Source organism: Camponotus vicinus, unplaced genomic scaffold (genome assembly GCF_025532165.1).
Source record: "Camponotus vicinus isolate PSW18456_S1 unplaced genomic scaffold, iyCamVici1.0 SCAF_1, whole genome shotgun sequence".
In the NCBI taxonomy this organism is placed as follows: Eukaryota; Metazoa; Arthropoda; class Insecta; order Hymenoptera; family Formicidae; genus Camponotus; species Camponotus vicinus.
The window spans coordinates 14,681,444-14,705,075 of record NW_028141945.1 but is presented as its reverse complement, the minus strand read 5'-3'; the positions used below and the strand labels follow the sequence as shown (position 1 = coordinate 14,705,075).

The 23,632-nt window shown below is 34.8% G+C and overlaps 1 protein-coding gene and 1 non-coding gene across 10 annotated transcripts in view; one reads left to right on the top strand and one right to left on the bottom strand.

Moving 5' to 3' along the window:
- Positions 1–23,632, bottom strand: part of LOC145976615 (protein gustavus-like) — a 169,397-nt gene that overhangs the window by 12,403 nt on the left and 133,362 nt on the right. The window lies entirely within an intron of this gene.
- Positions 17,184–17,257, top strand: Trnaa-ggc (transfer RNA alanine (anticodon GGC)). Its single transcript has one exon. It is a non-coding gene; the product is annotated as a tRNA-Ala (tRNA).

Sequence of the window (23,632 nt, the reverse complement as noted above, 5' to 3'; positions counted from 1 at the left end):
GTGAGAGAGGAGGAGAGATAGAGGGGGGGATAGAGATTGATACGCGAGTCGGGATCGATACGTGAGGAAGGGGGAAAGTGATTTTGGCCGGGGTTGATTTTTACGGTTGGCGGAGCCGCGAGAGCGCTATGCTAAATCTTATCCTCGTTTTTTTTTCATTTGGACCTGGGATTCGAATTTACGAAAATTTAAATAAAGCAAAATAAATAAATAAAGATTCTGATTTCCACTAATTTTACTCCGAGAAAGTCCCTAAATAAACCTGTAATAATATAATAAATAATATAATAATATAATAATAATATAATAATATAATAACATAAGAGTAAATAATATAATAATATAAGAGAATATAATATAAGATATAAATATAATATAATATAATATAAGAGTAAATAATATAATAATATAAGAGAAAATGAAGTACTATCAGAGTATAATCAGGTGCTCTCTCCTGATAAGCACCATCAGGGGGTGGCTACTTTATATGATAAGTTCATTTATGTACAATCGTTGCAAATGAAGGCTGATTATTACCGATTTGCCGATTGCTCTCTGTTGACAGAGGAAGATCATGTCAGGTGATCAGGGGCTTCCTTAATGTATTATATTCAAGCCCGATCTCTCCCTCTTTCGTTTCATTCCGCCCTCGGATAAATCCTCGAAAATTCGAGAAAATCCCATGGAATTTTCCTACGGGAAATCACGAGTCGACGTGTCTCTGAATTCGGATAATCCGAGGTATGCGCGCCTCGTCTGCGGATTCGGGAAAAAAAGCATGTCCGAGCAAATCTCGATTAATCACGTTTCCCTATTTGCGGAACTTTGCGGAACGGATTATCCATGCACACATAGTACGTAAGCGTGGGTAGGAATTGCGGGAATCGATTAATTCTTCCCAACGAATCAAGTATTGTATCACTATTTCCACCCCCCGGTCTTTCCTTCTCATTCCGAATTTTCTAGGCGTACGTATCGTAAAAAGAAAAAAATGCGTATGTCTCCGGACAAATACGTGCATTAAGGGACTGATTATTCAAAGAATTCTATACTTCAGCAATGATATAAATTTTTAAAATTAAAATTAAAATTAAAATTGAGTAAAATTAATTAAAATTAAAATCGGTTAAAATATAAATTTTATCAAACGTTACATATTAAAAAGGATTACATATTGAAATAATAACATGTATGCGAAGATTTTATAATGTAATAATGTCTAACGAAGCCGAACCTTTAATTTAACATATCTCTTTCTTTTATTACACTTTGCGTCATTAACACGATGTATAACATTTGACCGCACGTGAGGCGAATACGAGAAAACTCGAGTGAGTTTGCATACCGGGAATGACCGCATTTTAAAGATGATAAGGAACTTGCGTTATCGTGTTATGTCATGTTACAATGGTGATGCATAATTCAAAGATTTCTTGAGCATAAATTTGCTGACTGAGTTTCCTGCACTTCTCAAAATACACGTACAAAAATTGTGTATAATAAAAAATGTGTATATTAATTTAAGAATCAAAGATAAATATGTATTAGGACAATAAAAAGAGTAATTATCTTTAAATGAATTATTTAATTAATTAAATAAATATAATATAATTATTTAATTAAATTTAATTAACTAAATTATTTAATTTGAAAGATAAATTTTTGATAAATTTATCCTATTTTAAGATTCTCAAATTTATTTTACTTTAGTATTTTCGAATTTTACTTGTTATTTCTGCAAAAAATCAGCAGCAATGTTTTTTTAAATCATGAACATTGCACGAACATTATCAATTTCCTTATGAAAATTAGCGCAAAATTCGGTATATTTTTAATCAAATTCATTACTTCAGATTGTAAACAAAATGTGTGATCAACGAAGGAGCGAAAGTTCACAAGCACACGTAGAGATCTGCAAATAAGAATGCGACTTTCTTGACAGGAATACGATGTATACACGACGTGCCCAAACAAGCAAGGTTAATTGTACATACATGACGATGATCATTTCTCGTCTACTTGAAGAGAAAAAGAAAACCGTGGAAAACAAATGAAGATTAGACGGTATGGATCCATACCCGGTGATGGATAATTTTATGCCAGCGGGATATGATGAATATATAATTTAATCAGTAATTTTCTATTGTGTTTCGCAGAAAAAGAATATAACACTTAAGTTTGAGGAAAAATATTCAGAATTAAAAAAAAAATTCAACTTTTTTCTTCTAAAATTTATTTAATTGTTATTTTATTCTATTTCCTATCAAAAATGGATGAGGGATTATTCGATGAATTTTTATACACAAATCGAATTTTCGATCGTATAATTAAAAAGTATCACATCTTATTATTTTTACATTCGATGATATCTGATGTCAAATGACGATAAAGAAATAGGATCAAAAATGACGAGAATTATTAAGACGATTTTTTTCAATCCAACGATTTGTCCCAGAGCGTGATGTAATATAACGTAAGCTAACTGTAACTCGATCGCTCGTCGTATCCCATGTCGCTGTTCTGACTTCCGGTCGTGGACACCGGACATTGGCATCCTGAATCCGGCCGATTCGGTTTCATTCGCGATAATCAACGCCAGGAAAAAGGAACCTGCTACGGAAATCCGTGAAAAATTTCGCTTGTGTCTCGAATAAAAAAATTGAATCTCACGCATTAAAGTATGTCTGTATTTTTTTAACGATTTAAAATTGGCGATAAAATTCAAGACCGAAATATTTACAATTTTATGCGTCGCATATTCCGATGTGTCTATCCTGTATAATATTCGCATCAACTTTATATGTGTATTAATTTTGCTTCATTAATGGATTTTCTATATCGCGCGACACACATATTGAAATTATAAATAGAATTCCATCGCGAATTAAAGGTCGTTTCAAGCTGATTTTAGACGACCTATAAATCGCGACAAAATTCAAAACAGAGATCCATCAATAATATCATGTACATGTATATTTTGCATGTTTATTTCTTTAACATATTTTCTGAGTTTTTTCTGAATTATGCATAAAATTGTAAATAAAATTTTATAAATATTCTGCCCTGAATATATCGTCGCAAATTGTAAAATATTTAAAAGAAGCTTAATTGCGCTTATAAATGACTAAAAACCATATATAAATCTGAGCTGCACCAATATATTCATCTATGTGTTCCAATATTAATTATAACAAATAGCTGTTTCTTTTAAAACGATTTATCATTCGAAATAAAATTTAAGACAGAAATTTGTTTACAATTTCAGGCATATTTTAATGTATGTTTTTATTCTATATAATATTTCTATCAATTTTATGTGTTGATTTTATTTCTTTAATTAATTTTTTTTATATTACGCGACACATATATTAAAATTATAAATAAAATTCCATCACAATTAAAAATTATTTGAAGCTGATTTTAGAAGACCTATAATTCACGATAAAATTCAAAAAACACAGATCTATCAATTTCATGTGCGTGTGTATTTTGTACATATGTATTCTATTTCTTCAATATATTTTCTAGGTTTCTTCAGAATTATGTAACACATAAAATTGTGAACAGAATTTTATAAATACTCTGTCCTGAATATATCGTCGCAAATTGCAAGATATTTAAAAGAAGTTTAATTGCGCTTATAAATGACTAAAAACCATATGTAAATCTGAACTGCTCCAATATATTCACCTACGTGTTCCAATATTAATTATAGCAAATAGCCTGTTCTTTATATGATTTATAATTCGAAATAAAACTCAAGACAGAAATCTGTTTACACTTTCATGCATATTCTAATCTGTTTTTATTCTATACAATATTTCTATCAATTATATGCTGATTTTGTTTCTTTAACGAATTTTTGCATTACGCAATACACATATTGAAATTATAAATAAAATTCCATCACAATTAAAGATTATTTGAAGCTGATTTTAGACGACCTATAATTCACGATAAAATTCAAAAAACACAGATCTATCAATTTTATGTGCGAGTGTATTTTGTACATATGTATTCTACTTCTTCAATATATTTTCTAGGTTTCTTCTGAATTATGTAACACGTAAAATTGTGAACAGAATTTTATAAATACTCTGTCCTGAATATATCGTCGCAAATTGCAAGATATTTAAAAGAAGTTTAATTGCGCTTATAAATGGCTAAAAACCATATATAGATCTGAGCTGCTCCAATATATTCACCTACGTGCTCCAATATTAATTATAGCAAATAGCCTGTTCTTTATATGATTTATAATTCGAAATAAAACTCAAGACAGAAATCTGTTTACACTTTCATGCATATTCTAATCTGTTTTTATTCTATACAATATTTCTATCAATTATATGCTGATTTTGTTTCTTTAACGAATTTTTTGCATTACGCAATACACATATTGAAATTATAAATAAAATTCCATCACAATTAAAGATTATTTGAAGCTAATTTTAGACGACCTATAATTCACGATAAAATTCAAAAAACACAGATCTATCAATTTTATGTGCGAGTGTAATTTGTACATATGTATTCTACTTCTTCAATATATTTTCTAGGTTTCTTCTGAATTATGTAACACGTAAAATTGTGAACAGAATTTTATAAATACTCTGTTCTGAATATATTATCGCAAATTGCAAGATATTTAAAAGAAGTTTAATTGCGCTTATAAATGGCTAAAAACCATATATAGATCTGAGCTGCTCCAATATATTCACCTATGTGCTCCAATATTAATTATAACAAATAGCTGTTTTTTTTTAAACGATTTATCATTCAAAATAAAATTCAGGTAAAAATCTGTGTAATAATAATAAAGAAGACTTATTTAAGACCAGCAAAAGCGCAGGTATTGCGTGTGTGATATATAAATCTATAATTTTTAAAAAACCAAATTTTAAAAAAACGTTTCGGTCCCTTTCGGACCCTCCTCAGGGTGACAATAAAAATTTAATATAACATATAAAAGAAATACAAAAATAAATAGATGAACAATATGAAATACTGTACAGGTCGAAAGATAAAATTGTAAAGGTAAACAATGATATCGCGGTCAAGTCGGGGAAGATACTGTTAAGATTTAAAATAAAAACAGAATAATTCGCAAAATTTCGTGGCGCAATACGTTGTCCATTGCTTCTAAAAGTCGCATGATGTTAAATTACATTCCTCACCATCCTTTACAATATACGACAGTCAGTTTTTTAAATATGCAACCGTTAGTTGCTCGCAAAACTGTTGGTCACCAAACTCACGCTCAAACATCCTACTGAAATCCATCCAACATGACGTTTTGCCAAAGAACGCACGTTAGAGAAAAGGATCCTCATGTAGTCCATGCTCAAGCGACAGCCCGATGGCAAACCAATGGTTCAATATCTGTAAAGGGGGAAGGTTGATAACTTTTTTCGGAAACGCGACGTGAAAATTGAAAATGAGCGTTGAAAACGGGTTAAACATTAAAAATATTCCATTTCAAGTAAGAGAATTTTTGAAAATACCACCGAAGAAAACAGAAGAAAGAAATTACCTTGTAGGAAGTTGAAAGATAAATTAGAAGATTAAATGATGAAGCAATAATTTTCAAATACGTCATGATAGATTCCGAGCTAACAACAGACTGTAAGGAGACACAAAGATACAACAAAACGAGGGGAAAGCCTCAGGAGCGTAGCAAGAAGAAGAGTCAGAATCCTAGTACCGAGGGGTGCTTCAACTCACATTTCTTTAAGATGAGGTAGTAGGCTTTACTAATGAGCTCTGTATCCTCTTGTCTATTCAAACTGTTCACTTGCTGCTGTATATGAACCATCTCATAAACTATCCTCCTCTTATACATCGGCTCTCTATCTAAGACTCGTACGTTTTCTCAATCAAATTCATGTCCCTCTAATCGATGTTCAGAAATTGCAGTTAACGACAGAGAGGGTCTGTTAATGTTAAGACGATGTGCCTTGATTCTCGTCATAAGTTGCCTGCTGGTTTGCCTCACATATGACGCGTTACATTCTTTGTAATTAATTTTATAAATTACGTTACTGCATTTGTAGGTGGGTATGGGATCCTTGTGTTTTCTAAATGTTTAACTTAGAGTTTGTTTAACTTATTTGGAATCACGTACGCCATTGATTTATTTGCCGATCTTGCCCAAGGAGAGAACTTATCAGTAATATTCTTTATATAGGGCATTGTAAAAAAAGAGGACGGACAAGAACCCACAGGTGATTCTAGATGTATTGGAGTGTATAAGAAATTTCAATCTGCAACGGATATTAGAGAAGATGAAATCCAACGGGTAATCATTGTTGAGGAGTAATTCAATGATTCTCGTGAGGTTTTTTTGTAAAAATTTTGGATGAGACAACCTAAAAACCCTGTTCAATAAACCAAAAACGATACCTCTTTTATGACATGTTGTGACAAGAAGTTCAAGAATCTACCCGAGAAAGTCGGCTTTGTATACCAATCGAACTTCAAGATTCCCTCATTCACCTCAATTGAAACATCGAGAAAATTGATGTGATTGTTTCTGCTAGTTTCAATAGTGAACTGCAACCTCTGGTGGAAGGAGTTAAAAATATCCAATATATTTGTATGAAATGATGGAGGGGCTGCGAGCAAAATATCATCTACATATCAAAAATAGAAGGGAATCGAGATCGGTATTCTAGAGATGGCCCTCTCCTCAATATCCTGGAGCACTATGTCTGCCAAAACGGGGAATAGCGGGGAACCCTTTGGTGTGCCAAAGGTCTGTCTGTAAATCTTTCCATTGAATTTGAAAAAATTAGAATTGAGCACAAGATGTACGCCAGCGAATTCCGTATAAGGGATGTCTGTAGTTTGACAAATGAAATACTATCTCTTCCCAATGCCCCCAATGGCCAGTTCCATAGACACGTTAGTAAACAACGAGACTACATCTAAAGAAATAATACTATGTTGTGTGTCTAAAAACTGCCACTGTAATTTCTTGACTAATTCGAAACTATTCTCTATGTGACTCGGAGTCTTTGGAATGCCATTTACGTATTTTGTGTTAATTTAATTATTTATTACTCACTTTGTTATTCGACATTGAAAAGGATCCGAATTGGATCGAAACGCAGCGTTTGTCATGTTTAAATTAAATAAACATTTTCATATGGTTTATTGAATTGTAATAACCGTTCTATTTTTGCATATATTTCACCATTGCGTTGGTCCTTGAAGCCTTTTAACTAATTTTTATTGATTTTATCTAACGGACCTTTATTTCATTATAATAATTTTAATTTAATTAAATTTTTTGATCTTTTGTTAAAAATCTGTTTACAATTTCATGCATATTCTAATGTATGTTTTTATTCTATATAATATTTCTATCAATTTTGTGTGTTAATTTTATATTAATGAATTTTTTTATATTATGCGGCACACATATTGGAATTATAACTAGAATTTCACCGCGTTAAAGATCATTTGAAGGTTTTAGATGACCTAATTTTCGCAACTGAATTCAAAACAGAGATCTATGTGCGCATCTGTATTTTGTATATATGTATCCTATTTCTTTAATTTTCTGGATCTCTTCTGAATTATGCAACACGTAAAATTGTAAACAGAATTTTATAAATATCCTGTCCCGAAACATCGTCGTCAAATTATAAATCACTTAAAAGCGGTTTAATCGAGAGCTTACATAAATGGCTAAAGACCACACAAATCTAAACTGTTCCAATATATTCACCACATGGTACGTATTCTGCAATATTAATTATAATATGCGCTCTTGCAGAAGCGAACAGCAAAATTTCGCGACAGGTCTCCCGAGATCAAATTCGCGCAAGTTAATTACCATTTGACGGCGATTTGATAATATAAACACATTAGGAGCGTAGCTGGCGATAATTATATCAACGACAACCGCGATGTAGACGGCTCCAAATAACTTTCCGTTGGCTAATCGTTGTTGTTTTTTAAACAAGGTCATTTTAGTGAATAGCGCAATGTTTCGCCATAAATTCGTTGCGCCTCGTCGACACCTGTTTACTCGTCGGAACTCGCGCTTTGTAAAGTTTGTTGTAACATAACTGAATATATCTAACACAGCGCGTTTATTCTTATCATTCCAAATATGTTATATAATTTTCAGATAACTCTTCTGATCGCTTCTTGGTTCTTTAATCGTTGTAATTTTGTTTATTGAATTTTTAATTGTAATTTAGTCTATTGAATTTTCAATTTCTTGTAGTATTTTACAAAATTCATGGAAATGTCAGATGCGTGAAAATTTAAAATATCGAAGTGTTACGAAAACATGTGTAACTAAAATATTAGACGTCTTTCTCAAAATTTTATAGATATACTCGAGAATCATCGTCATAGGCCCAAGTAAAAATGTAAATCCTTTTTCTTTGCAAGAGCGCACGGTCGAGATACCTCGGCCTCGAGAGTGCCTTTCCAAATAATTGTGAAACATTCATAATTAATCATCGCTACGGCAAATGAATAAATCATTACGATTGTGTTGCCGCATGGCGAGCAGGAAACGCGGTCGAGAAACCGCGAATTTAATTTCCCGCCGTGCGGAAAGTAAATGAGTAAGATGCCCTTTGAGCCGTGCGTCGAGTCGGGCAAATGTTCATGGCAAATCGTCGTCACGGTGCTGACCGCTGTAGCAAAGCGTTTCATTTGCAGTCCATTAATGGTATTTATCTCCGTTAACCACGGCCGACGACGATATTGCCTTGAGTGAAACGAAGAGAAAGTACTGAAATTGCGCGAGGGAGCTTCCTCACCGCTTGTGCGAATCGACTCGGTTAATTAAAATATTCGGGGCAATAAACAAAAGGCGAGATTTGCTTCGATAACATTGAAGATTATCCAAAAATATCCGAAATACGCAAAATTAATTCGCGTAAAATTCAGATATATACCCGGCATCGAAAGGGTTGATTTAGTCGGCGGGTCAAATTTGAGAGTAAGTCCTGGACCGAAGGACATTTGATTTCGAGACGAAATACGAGAACACTCGAATGCCATGGAGGCGCCCGACCGGCGGCGGTATTGATCCGCGGGGGTCACCTTTGCCCCACCTCAACACGGGACCAACCTCCAAATCCACCCCCGCTCTGCCCTTCGGAACCCCGCGCCACGCGAGTCCTCACGACCGACGAAGGCGTTAGCCGCCGACTCCTTCCGTAAAATGGCATCGAAATATTCCTGGCAAAAATCCGAGTTCCATGAGGTATTTCGTAATAAAGAAACCCCTTAGAAAAACGTCGGATTAAACCGAGTACACACGAAGCATATAGAGTATAATACAATGCCTTCTAATTTTTGATTGTTCGATGCTTTCACGTATATTTTCTCTGGCCTTTCAATTAGGAACCTTTATCCAAGAGAATTCAGGTATTCAGGAGTATGAAAATAATGAAGAACAATTTTTTATTTGTGAAAAATGTAACAATAATATATTTTCTTTTTATATTCTAACAATATAATATTTTTGTTTCAAACTGTCCTATCCACGCGAGAAAAGACGTATTTCTTCATGTATGCAGCTGCAACTGTTGCTCTATGGTGAATAAATATTTGCCAAGAGCGTTCATGATGACGAAGGGAAAGAGAGAGGGAGAGCGTTAATTGTTAATTTACAAATTCTCGCGCGCTCGTTGCGTTGTGGTCGCGTAAATATTTAGCATCGTGCACAACGTCGATGTTTCATGCAACGTTTAGCTTAACGCTGCGCATCGCGAAATCCATATTTTCACGCGCGCAGCAGATGATTCGTAATGGTTCGCGAGCACGTTTACAGTGATTAATTTGTCGATTAATAAATATTTCAAAAGATGTACATATTACTCGCGCCTCATAAATAATTAATCGCGCAATCTGTTTCCTATCGCTTTAATTCCCTTCCTCCTCGCGCTCTGAATTTGCAAAAGTGTAATCTTGCAATTTAAAATTGAGTACGAGTACAGTGAGTTTCGCTTTTCGCGAAATCTCTCCTGAAAGTAAGGAAAGTAAGGTAAATTTTAAATATAGCGATGTTTATATTCGCGAAAGATCAACTACTTGATTAATCTAAAAAAAATTTCCTGACTCTCCAGGTATATTTCTTCAAATTATCGAAGAAAGTGTAAATTTTTTAAAAATATTTCCCGAGTCTCGAGTCAAAAAATTCCAGGGAGTAGACATTCTGAGCCGATGAATTTTTTCAGGGATGTTTAGCGACTACCATCGTTAGACTTACCCCATTAACATCCTCTGCCCTTCGAAACCCCGCGCCACGCGAGTCCTCACGACCGACGAAGGCGTTAGTCGCCGACTCCTTCCGTAAAATGGAGCCATCGAAATATTCCTGGCAAAAATCCGAGTCCCACGGGGTATTTAATAAAGAAACCCCTTACAAGAATGTCGGATTAAACCGAGTACACACGAAGCACATAGAGTATAATACATTGCCTTCTAATTTTTGATTGTTCGATGCCTTCACGTATATTTTCTCTGGCCTTTCAATTAGGAACCTTTATCCAAGAGAATTCAGGTATTCAGGAGTATGAAAGGGCGAGCGATTACAGCAACCTACGGCACTGCTATTTATTAATAAACATATATCCGGAAACGCGAGGAGAACACGCGGATTTAGAGCAATCATAATCATACGCTGGTGTGTGCTGTAACCACCGTTGCGTGGTTCGACGTAATCTTCTGTGATTACGATGTTGCGTTCAGAGAGAGACGGGATGTTTCGACGATTATTGACGCGCGGGTCTGTAGCATGGATTTTTAACCGAGTCCCTCCCTCGGGGCTCTCCCTCCCTCTCTCTCTCTCTCTCTCCTTTTCCCGGGTGCGATAGAGCGATCCCGAGGGCCGACATCGAGGAAACGTCCTGGGGATGGATCGACCAAACATCGTTCGTTGCCTCATCACGCACGACACCGCCAAGAGCCATCGAGAAACCAGTTGCCAACCGGTACTAATAAACTCTAACGATGCAGATGTCAATTGCGTTCAATGATACTGAAACGATGCGTAATGCGTCGACGTTGCCTCGTTGGCGACGGCGTTAAAACAAGGATCGTCGTCGACGGTTGGCGAATCAAATCAAAAAAATTGCATGCACACGTATGTATTGAGGGCAAGATGGCGAGAAGCTTGTAATCTGTCACGTGTGTTATTGTTGTGTCCAAGTTTTTAATAATTAATTCATGAGTTATATTTTGGTCTAACAAGAATGACAAAATTAGATTCTTGATTAATTTCAATTGGACTTTTATTATGATGGAATTTTTCAAGAAGTTTGAAGTTTATCAAGATACAAGAAAGGCAACAAGAAATGCTGCTGATTTTCCCTGAGGAAAAGTCAACTGCAAATTGGTTAACAAATTTATCTCATGATTGTCCTATATAATATTTATATCTTCATTTGAATTTCTTCTTTCTTTCCCGAAGAAATCATTCAGGCTCGAGTATCGGAGATTGGCACCAGAACTTATCGCGCGAAATGTCAGGTAGACATAATACCGCGGTTCGTGGCTCAACCGGCAACTAATAACGGCCGTTTTACACTTGACAGTTGATTTTAGCGCAGCACAGCTGACGACTTGGCGCAGCCCCGGTCGTCAACACCTGTTCGCCAGCTGCGCCGATAAAGGTTCGATAGAGGCACAACGCGTCTACAGTTTTCTCGGCGAAGCGAAGTCTTTTGTAGGCCTTCTTTACTCCGATTCCAACTTTCGCGGCGTGGCTTCTTACAAGCATTTTTAAGTCTCGCCTGGCGAGCCGCCACACCCCGGCGATCCCGCAAAGACCCAGCGAGAAACAATGGCCTCGACACGCTCGTTAAATCGTACATGTTATAATCGGGTCGGTTGCCGCTTTATTTTGGCCGGACCGCTGTGACGAACAATAATTTTTCGGTGCGAAACCGCGTGTCCCCCCCGGGGAACGCGTCTCTCGATCGCGGATTATGCGATTGGACGTTGAAAGGCGGCGAGAAAAGTGCCGAAGGTGTTTTTGCAAATGATTATTTCGCGAAATATTATTGCTGTTTGATTGCGTTAGGCGACGTTTCGACAGCGGTCATATAAATTCGATGAAGAGCAACCAAATTTGAAAATTGTTTCGCCATCCCGCATAACTTATCCTGTATGTCATCAATTATTGAATAAAAAAATCTTTTTTTTAAATTGCATTTTAATTGAATTTTAGACGAAGGGAAGTAATTGATGGAGATTGAAGGGAATAATACTCGTATATAAAAATATATAGGGTGTTTCTTAATAAGTTCGAAAAATTTTAGGAGATGATTCTTTGTCGAAAATTAAGGGAGGTTTTTCATATAAACATATACTTCTACATCCCTCTCTGTGGAGTTACACTCCTCCAAAAATGGGGGTAAAAATTAGGTTTTTAGGTTTTTATTATAATTTCGTTTTTATTTCAATTTTTCCAACATTTACTCTAATTTTATTTTTATTTTAAAATTTAACTTCTCGTAATTCGAAACCTATGTTATTTAGCATCGTGCTGTGCACGATAACGTATTTTATTTTTTTTCTTGAAAATTACTGATTTAATGAAAAAAATAAAAGAAATAAAAAAGTTTCTAAATAAATCAAACTTTTTAATGCATATTTTTAGATGATCATATTCCGGTCCATTAAAAAGTTCTAATAAAAAATTGAATAGGGGTTGCTAGTTTCATTCCTTTATAACAATACGGGAAGGAGAAAAAAATATTAATAAATAACCTTTTTACTAGTAGAAAATATCCTAATTTCATTTCTTTAACTTGTTCCAAATTTGAGAAAAAAATAAAAACCTAATTTTTACTCCCATTTTTTGGAGGAGTGTAATTTCACAGGGAGGGATGGAGTATATGTTTATATGAAAATCTCCCCTTAATTTTCGACAAAGAATCATCTCCTAAAATTTTTCACACTTATTAAGAAACATCCTGTACAATATGAAAAATATCTCCGACTTTTGCGGAGGAAAAATATAAAAAAGGACTAAAGAGAGAAATAGAAAAAGAGAAAAAAATTCCGGTACGAATTTTTTATTCATTCAAGCTTGATAATATTTTTCTGAGATACTCTAGAGATGTTGAATCTCTCAATTTTGAATGCGCGAGTTCTATCATCATTTGATATGTGGATCCGTCGGAATCCAAGAGATGCAATAACCGGATCGTAGCAATCTATGAAGCAAATAATGACCATTCTCTCTTTCGTCTCGACGACGAGCAGAGCCGTGCGATTTGGTCGGTTATTAGAGATCCCATCCCTGAATTCCAACGTAATAGGCAGCTCTCGGTTTGATCGAAGTCAAATATTGGGGCGGCTCCTTTCGGCTCGATTCTCCCGGTCGGTGAGATCATCTCGGATTCGCTTGGTAACGCATTTAGGGCCGGGGTCGCTCGGGTCAAACACGAGAACCTCGCGTCTCCTTCAACGCTGCGATAGTAGAGCGAGTTATTGCTGAAACCATCTTGAAAAATTTACCGGCTCTACAAGAGGAAACTACAGGAAATTAAAAATTATGACTCGGACAAGATACAGGGAGGTATCTCGAGCTTCAATGTTTATCCTTGTTAGAGTCTATATTTTTCTTTTAATTAAAATGAATTCAAATTTATTCCTCACCCGATATTCTTTGTTTAGGAGAATAACACAGGTCTACAAAAAATGGGGTCATGATTGTTGTTGGGCAGCTGGGGGTCATTTCCGAAGTAATTTTCTGCGTAGAATCCGAATCCGAGGTCAGAATTGGCCCATTATGTCAGGATTTTGAGATATTTGAGGTTATATACTCGAAAAATGGCTTTTTGGGCTACTTTTGAGGTTATGTACAGGACGCACAAAATTTTTTAGCTCTTTTCTTCTAATTGCATCATTTAGTACTACTCTTTCCCTTCAAAATGAGCTGTCGAATGGTCATCTACGATTTTTCCTTGCAAAGTTACGGCCATTTTAAGATGACATGATGAATTCCAAACTGATTCGTAATCAGCGACCCCAAAAACTCATATATACAGTTTTCAGTCCAGGTTTTCGGGTTTATAGTTCAAAGTTTACAGGTTTAATGTGAATGCTCATGAGGTTGTTGGGCTATAACGGCGCAGGGTTTGGAATTCATCATGTCATCTTAAAATGGCCGTAACTTTGCAAGGAAAAATCGTAGATGACCATTCGACAGCTCATTTTGAAGGGAAAGAGTAGTACTAAATGATGCAATTAGAAGAAAAGAGCTAAAAAATTTTGTGTGTCCTGTACATAACCTCAAAAGTAGCCCAAAAAGCCATTTTTCGAGTATATAACCTCAAATATCTCAAAATCCTGACGTGATGGGCCAATTCTGACCTCGGATTCGGATTCTACGCAGAAAATTACTTCGGAAATGACCCCCAGCTGCCCAACAACAAAACCTTGTAGACCTGTGTAATCCACGTGACGCGAGAAATACTTCTCAAGTTGAAAAAGTGGCACTTCTATTCTCTATATCATTTATCATAAGTAAACAATTGTCTCTGCGTCTATATAAATATATTCTAAATCGATATATAATAAATCGAATAATATCGACGTCATCGTCTAATGTACGATTCATGTTAATCTGTCATGGTATATGGACGCACATGTATCCATTACACGCGCCTTTTCAACGGTCCATGAGAGACATGCTCCGTTTTATTAACTCGCTTCCGCAGTTCCTCGAAGTCACTTATAGAGAGCATCTGTCTCCGTCTTGGGAGGTTTAAGGATGGGTTACGCGGGTCAGACGAGTCTCTCATTTACACGCTTGTGCCCTCCCTCTCTCCCTCTAGCCCCGCCGTTCTCTTCAGCGTCGCGCTCGCAGGCGCAGATGACAAGTGACAATTGTTGCGACACATTTATTTCATTGCCGTCGCATCAGTCGTGGAGCGCCATTTTACGTCAAGTATGCACGTAGTCCACTCGCTATTTACATACGTGGAATTAGAGAGAGATGGTCTCCGCACAAGTAAAAAAATTATACATGTTAGGTCAGGTTAGATATATATTTTTTCAGACGTTATTCACGTAGCTGCAGTTGAAGAATACAAAAGAGGGAAAAACAGCTGTTTTGAAGGCGAGAAAAATTCTCGCTTTCTAGACGTATTTGTTACACGATTTATATAAATAGCATCAGTGCGACGAAACCTAAGCTTTGTTGAGTCTCGTATAATGGCTCGTGAGAGAGGGGGGGAAGGGAAGGAGACAGGAATTTAATAGCTTCGTTAAAATTACATGTGCTGATTTATGTAAACAAGGACGCGCCGAGTCCCAGTCAAAACTTTGGAGAGGAGGTGAGATAACCGTGTGATTTAGAGATAATACCTAATTTCCCTCCTTGCCCTCCTCTCTCTCTCTCTCTCTCTTTCTATTTCCTTGTAAAGTAACGTATAAGGTGCGTGTATATCGCAGTACATGCGCGTTGATGGGCTCGCGTTGCAGATAAACGACAGGCGTTGTATGAAGATAAACGACACCCGCTAGAAGAAGATATTTCACGTCTGCACGCGCCGAGTAACGTATCGCGTCTCGGGGATTAATCGGAGAGGAGTGCACGAGACTTATACGACTTTATTCTGCATAGGGAGAGAGAGATGCCTGTGTTTCTTATAGCGGTCAGAATCTCGTAAGATCGTTCACGAGCGAAAGCAGTCAATTTAATTCTCGGCAACAAAAGCGCCAATCATCCCAAGCGTGTAAAACAGGCTCTCGTTGCACGCCGATTTCAAGATTGCACGAATATTAAATTTAATTCTGTCCCATCCATCTTTGTCTTGCTGTCGTGGCTATCAACAGGGTGCCTATTCAAATTTTATGAAAAATATTGCCTGAAAATATCTTAATATCTTCCAGATTTCTGCTTAAAATTTTAGAGAATAAAATAGAAAAAAAGAGAATATTTTAAAGATTTTTTTATTTTCTAAGATAAAATTTTATTTATAATATATTTTATTTTATTTGATTTTATTTATAATATATTTTATTTTGATTTATTTTCATTTTCTAAGATAAAATTATATTTATAATATATTTTAGACACTTAAATTGAATTTGGCTTATTAACAGATCGGTGATTATTTATAATATAAAAATAAAATTATCAAAGAAAATTTAAAAAAAATTCCTTGAATAAATTAAAAAAAAATTCTCTGATTTTTTAAGGTTAGGAAATATCTGAGGATTGCAGGATTTCCATAGAATAGACACTTCGGCTAATAAAATTTCATCTTTTTTTTAACAACTTAATATAATAATATTCATAAATCATGTAATTGATTCCTAGATAATCACCAAGATAATTAAAATATTTAAATATAGTTCTTCTGCTTAATTTCTTTCATTTTCATAACCTAGTTTTTTATGTCTTCCTAAATTAAATTCAGGTTATGGTTAATGTTGTATCATTTTAGAACAAACTTACTAGATTCCAAATAACTATATAAGAAATTAGGCTCTGTGTATAAAACATAAACTTAAATTTAAAGGCCATAAGAGCTAAACGCGGATGATAGTGCGTAAGTTCAACGAGAAAATAAGTTTTTCGTTGAAACTTATTTGTGTGCACAGGGCACAAATTTTCTTGGTACGATACCAAGCAAATTTAAATAATTCTCAATTCGAGAATTTATTTAATTATTATCCCTCTTTCCCCCCTGTAATGTTGTAGGCGAGAAAAATATCGGGCCGAAAGTCGCTGAATCGGGAATCGAACCCGAGTCTTTCGCTTGCCGGGCGACTGCTCTTACCATTGAGCTATTCAGACCCTTCAACTCGATACTTCTCGGTCGCCTACAATTATATATTAAATTGAAGAATAACGCCATCTTCCGCCGGCGTGAATTTTAATTACAGGGGGGAAAGAGGGATAATAATTAAATAAATTCTCGAATTGAGAATTATTTAAATTTGCTTGGTATCGTACCAAGAAAATTTGTGCCCTGTGCACACAAATAAGTTTCAACGAAAAACTTATTTTCTCGTTGAACTTACGCACTATCATCCGCGTTTAGCTCTTATAGCCTTTAAATTTAAGTTTATGTTTTATACACAGAGCCTAATTTCTTATATAGTTATTTAAAATTCACGCCGGCGGAAGATGGCGTTATTCTTCAATTTAATATATAATTGTAGGCGACCGAGAAGTATCGAGTTGAAGGGTCTGAATAGCTCAGTGGTAAGAGCAGTCGCCCGGCAAGCGAAAGACTCGGGTTCGATTCCCGATTCAGCGACTTTCGGCCCGATATTTTTCTCGCCTACAACATTACAGGGGGGAAAGAAGGATAATAATTAAATAAATTCTCGAATTGAGAATTATTTAAATTTGCTTGGTATCGTACCAAGAAAATTTGTGCCCTGTGCACACAAATAAGTTTCAACGAAAAACTTATTTTCTCGTTGAACTTACGCACTATCATCCGCGTTTAGCTCTTATGGCCTTTAAATTTAAGTTTACTAGATTCCATTAGCATCTCTCTCTCTCTTTCTCTCTCTTTTTCTGTCTCGAAAGAATGTGTTCAACAGCCAAGCGGACTTCTCGTGTTCTTCGCTTTGTTCATCGTCAAGGTCTAGATCAGTGTTGTGCCGCGAGTGGAGGAGCGCTTTTCGATCCTTCCCTTCAACCTAACCACGAGACGCGAACGCGGACTCGACGACGACGGTCGCTAGAGCCCGATGGCGAAATCGAGAACGGCGGCGGCGGGGAAGATTTCCTCAAGGTCTCGTCGAAGGAAAAACGAAAGGCGGGATCTCCGCGTCTCGCACCTTCGCCGCCTCGCACCCGTGCATTTTTTTCGCACGCGCACGCGCATCTCGGCTTTTTCGAGATGACGACGAGGACTGGTTCTTCGAGATGACGTCCTTGGAGGGCGCATGTTCGCTCGGAAGCGCGAGAATAGTAGATATAGTCGCGCGACGTGACTCTCTTGTCTCTTGGAAGAGACAGGAAAATTCTAAAGAGAGCGAACTGAGACTCGTGAAGTAGAGAGTCGGTTTGACAATTACCAACGAGAAGTCGGGAAAGAGAAAACGGACAAAGTACTTTGAATTTGGCAAAGGTACAAGTTAAACAAGGAGCAAGGAGAAAATTAAAGCCAGAGAGAGAGAGAGAGAGAGAGAGAGAGAGAGGGGGGGGGATAGAGAGAGAGAGAGAGAGAGAGAGGGGGATGAAAAGATATAGGGAGAAGAATTTCATTGGTTCAATCTTCCCTCTCTCCTATTCCAGTATTCTTGAGTAGAATAATTCCTTAAAGAATTTAGTCTTACCGAAGAAAATGGGTATGGATGTTTTCCACCACGTGTGTAAAAATTCAAAATGTTAAGAAACCGCGAATACTATCAGTGAAATTATCAGAAGAAGCGAGTAAATTATACGTGTGCGGGGAAACAAAGGCTCGCATTTGATTGATATTTCTTGATATTTTAAATTTTAACCTATGGAGAGAAAGAATTTATTATTGTAAAATTCAGTGAGAAAAAAATCAGTGATCGGTCGAGAAATATTTTTGTAAATTTGTTCGCTTTAAAGTTTGAAGTTAAAAAAAAATCAGTGAACGATTGAAAAATATTTATATTTTTATCAATTTTTCTCGCATATATAATTACACGTGGTCTGTGCGTGCACGTGCACAGAGAGAAAAATATGGTTGCAGTTATCATAATTTAACTATAAAACATAGTTATTTTTGGCGGCAACTACATTTATATAGTTATTTTAACAGTGTGATTTATAGTAAATCCAATAATATATTATTGTTATTGTGAAATTAGTATATTTTCATGCAACTATATGTATGGTTGATACACACATAACTGCCATTTTTACATGGTAAGTGGTACTATAAATATGATGCTAACAACTAAAATGAAAGTAAAAGGAACTATATACTATAGTAATAAATTGTACTTATATTAATAGTAAAATATTATATTTTTTATATATAATTAAAAGTTAACAATGTATGTGGTTCTCATAACTTTATAGTTTATAAGGTACGTTCAATTATGAAAAAAGTTTCCAGTACTATATTTTATTAAGAAGAATTTAATTATATAATATATATTAAACTGATAAACAATGATGCTAGGAAGAGCGCTCTGTGCACATGTATGTGGCTCTCTAATGTACGTGTGAGCAACGTCCTCTTTCTGGCATTACTATTCATAAGAGGCATTACTTACTCATAAAAAAAATATACTTTGGACTTCGTCTTAGTACCAGTCCTTTATACACATTTCATGAAAAATTGAATACGAGTTAGTCACTTTTAGTGTCGCCGCGTAACGGCAAACAAAGAAACACGTGTCACATATCTCTTTTTAATTTCAATGATATTTATAGTATAAATTTGCAGTTAAAAATATAGTTAAATGAACTATTAATACAGTCACAGAAATGTTTATATATATGATTATTTTTTTTACCTTTTATAGTTATATAGTTTACCTTTTATATAGTAAACAGATTGGAAAATAATAAATAGTGAAACAAATGTCAAGAATATGGTTACATTTATCATAATTGTGATTGTGTAGATTATAAAAAATGGTTATTTAATTTATCATATGTTACTTGATATTTTACTATATTAATATTTCACATTATCATAATTTATAGTAAAATTTTTACCCTGATTGGCAGAACTATTCGTATAAAGTTATTTTTACCAACATTATAGTAACAATAACTATAAAAATGATAATTGCAACTATAATTATTTAACTATGCAATTATAGTTGTAAATACCAAACACTTTTCTCTCAGTGTGCGTACGTGTGTACATGTGTGCGTGAGCGTGTGTGAGTCGTTTGCGCCGAGTGTTACTAAAATGCTGATATGGAAGAAGAGTTACAATTATCTTATGCAATTTAACTAGAACTGTTGGCGCTAATGGCTCGATGCATTCTAGCGTGAAGTCTGGAATCAACCCATCGACGAGTAAGAGTTATTTAAATATACATTAAGCATTAAAATAATTAACTACGATAAATGAGATCGCGTTAAACGATAAATGTTTATACATTTTCGCATTCACTCATTATACAGCATATTACGACTAATTATTCCGTCATTATCTAATTGCTTACGTACACAAGTGTGCCGGGATAATTTATATTTTAACAAAAAACACGCAATGTGGAATTTATAGTCTCGAAATGAACGGATGACAAAAAAATATAAATAATGTAAATAAATATAAAATAATATAAAAAAAATAAAAATAATGAAATAATAAATTAATATAAAATAACGAAAATAATAAAATAATATAAATAATAAAATAATAAAATAATATCGATAATAAAAATACAAGTAATATACAAGACAATATAAATAATATACATGACAAGTAATATAAAAATTTACATTTATAATAATATATAAATGTATAAATATATAAATTTATATTTGTAATAATATAAATGCATATTCATAATATATAAATTTATATCCGGTACCCGAGAGTTTTTCGACGAAAATAACATAATCACAAAAGGGAAAGAATTCAGCCTATGGAGAGAAAAATCAGTCTTATCATTTTCTTATCGAACGACGACGGTGTATCAAGCGCGTTATGCGTTTATCTGTCGGTTGGCGCCTTTCGCTTTATTACGTACAGCGAATGCGCATCGTGGAGCGCCGACGGTTCAACGACCCGATTTCTGTGTGATCTTGCATGGCCTTGGAAGACAGGCCGGATGCGAGACTGACAAAGAGGTTTGGCATCACAACGAAAGAGAGAGAGAGAGAGAGAGAGAGAGAGAGAAAAAGAGAGGGAAAGAGCCAACGAGCCGACGCGCAGCCCATGAAAAGTTCGAGACTGCCATCGGCCTCTCTCGTGCAACACCTGAACGAGTCGGTTTTATACTTCTTTGAATGGAATTTCGACGCGGCTTTTCTCAATTCCTCAGATTCGAGACTCGTATCCCCCTTTTTGTCTTTTTTCTTTGCATTCTTAAATAGATTCTTTTATTTTGTTAAAATATAATAAAAATAATAAAATAATAAAAATTTTGTGGTTAAAATATAATAAAATATATAATAAATTATTTTGGAGCGCATAGGAAGATAATAACAAAATAATTTCACTTGTGCAAAATTGTAATCAACGGAAATAATGTTTATAAAAACTAGTCATTACCCAGGTATTTTTGTTATAATTGATATTTAAATATTTAATTACATAATTAATATTTTAATATTTAATCTATATTAGAATATAACTATCATCGTAGTTTATTAATTAAACTTCACGCCAATTTATTTGAGAGAACATGATGTTTTTAAATACTGAGTATATGTAGGTTTTTTTATCATATGAAATGTTAATGAAAGAAAAAAATGAAATATGATGTGAGGAAATTGCCAAGTGCCAATCAAATCTTTCCAATGTAAGAAAAAAAATACCACGTGCTTTAGAAGAATCGAGAAGGAAATGTCCGATGAAACACGAAGTTTAACGAATAGTACGATGCTCGCAGATGCTCTTTATGTCACTTGATCTTGTCAAATCAAAGTGAAATGAATCAATCATGAAAACGAAATCTGTTTAATTAAAGATATTAAATCAAGAGACACGGTAGTGTCTAGAAACAAATAATATATCACACAAGAACATAATATTATAAATTTAACTTTTTTAAAGAAAATATATAGCTTAATATTTTTTTTAAGAAAATATAAAATGTATTTTATTTTATGTTTATTTATTTTAAAGAAAATATTTTATTTTATTCTTTTATTTTAATTTCTTATTTTATTTTATTTTTATTTATTTTAAAGAAAATATATATATAGTTTAAAGCAAATATATTTAAGAAAATATATTAAAAAATTAAGGAAAATATATTTAAAAATATATATATTTCAAGAAAATATAGTTTTTATTTTTTAATTTAAAGAACATATATTTCGGCAAAAAAAAATCGAGAAAGAAGAAAAATAAAAATTATGGCAAGCGTTATTTATATAAAAATTATGCATTATCAATCTTTACATATGTTAAGAATATAATTACCACGGATTTTATCGCGAAAATTATACAAGTCACTTCCTTGCTCTTTACGTAGAAGCATCCTAGCGTGATTAGAAGGAGATTCCGGGCACGAGGCAAATTTATATAAATTTGCATCTGCTCTCAAAGGAGCCTGCCAGTTTTCGCTGATGAGATGTACGAAAAAGACGCTCCCTCCCGATCGTTAAATATTTACCAGCCTCGGAGCAGCCTAATTTCTTGGAGCAGGACTAAGGGTCCTACGCGCTTAGGGTTACGAACCTGCGCGTGCACGCGAGGAAAGGCACGGGCAGACAATGAACAATCGTACATTGTTACGAGTTATAGCATTGTTACTCCACTCCGAGCTCGGGTCCCGTGTTCACATAATTAGGCTGTAAACGTTTCGAGACAATCACCATTGTTTTCCGTCTCTGCCCTCCCGGATTAAGGTTCCTCGTCGTCGTCGTCCTTTGCCGGTAAAGCGAGCACTTCTAAGATACTCCAAAGGAATAGATCAGGATGTGCAAGAAAAGTACGACTTTTTCTCCCTCTCCCTCCTTCATTCTTCGAAAAATAAAATTGAATAAAATAGTATTTTGACGATGAGAGAGAATAAAAAAAATCACTCATCAACGATCGGTAAATTATTTTTCTTCGTGAATTTTTTTTTAATTATATCAATCATTAAAAAAGTGTAAATTTATTTATTTGACAAATAAAAATATCATCAGGTGAATAAAAATATATCCTACATTGCTCGATTTATTTTTTTATTAATTCGTAAAAAGAAACTCTTTTTCAACAAGCTCAATATTATTTAAATTCTCGTTGAGTCTCAAATATTTTATCCTCAATTAATTAATTCGCCTCGCTATCAAGCATGAATAGCGTGATCGAGAAAGAGAGCGAGACGCGATTTGAAATTCAGGTAACCGAGGAAGGCTCGCGCTTCTCGAGATGCTCGATAACACAATGGGGTAGGACAAAAGATCCTTGCCACCAGCTCCGAAGTTTGCCGCGAGGACTTTATCTCTCCTCCCAGAATGTCTCTTCTCTTGGGGGAGAATGCCCCTCTTTGAAAATTTATTTTTCGTCGCGAGATATCACGATGCGTATCTTTCCTCGCCCTTTAAGACGCTGATAAAGAACGACGGAAATGCATTCATTCTGCTCGAGAGCACCACGAAATAAACTCACAAGTCAGATTTCAAGGAGGATACCATCTTTTATCTTCGTGTCATGTCCTAAGAGTGAGATTGCACTTATGTATGCCCTTTATGGTGGATTATAAGCACGAGTTATAGGCCAATCATGCGAGGATAAAGAATCAGCCGAGGGGTAAACCGCTGAGGGCATTGCGGTGTACAGATTTGAGGCATTACTGGGCATTGCTTGGGCATTACTTGGGCATTATTAGGTTTTATTGAAGTATTAATGCGTATTATGGACGTTATTAAAGTATTATTAAGTCTTTTCTTCCAAATAATAATTTTAAAATTATTAAAATTTAAATTATTAAATTTTAAAAATTTAGCAGTAATGCCCAGGAATTGGGCATTAGTAGGCATTAGTGTACATAATTTTGATCAGCGGTTTACCCCTCGGAATCAGCG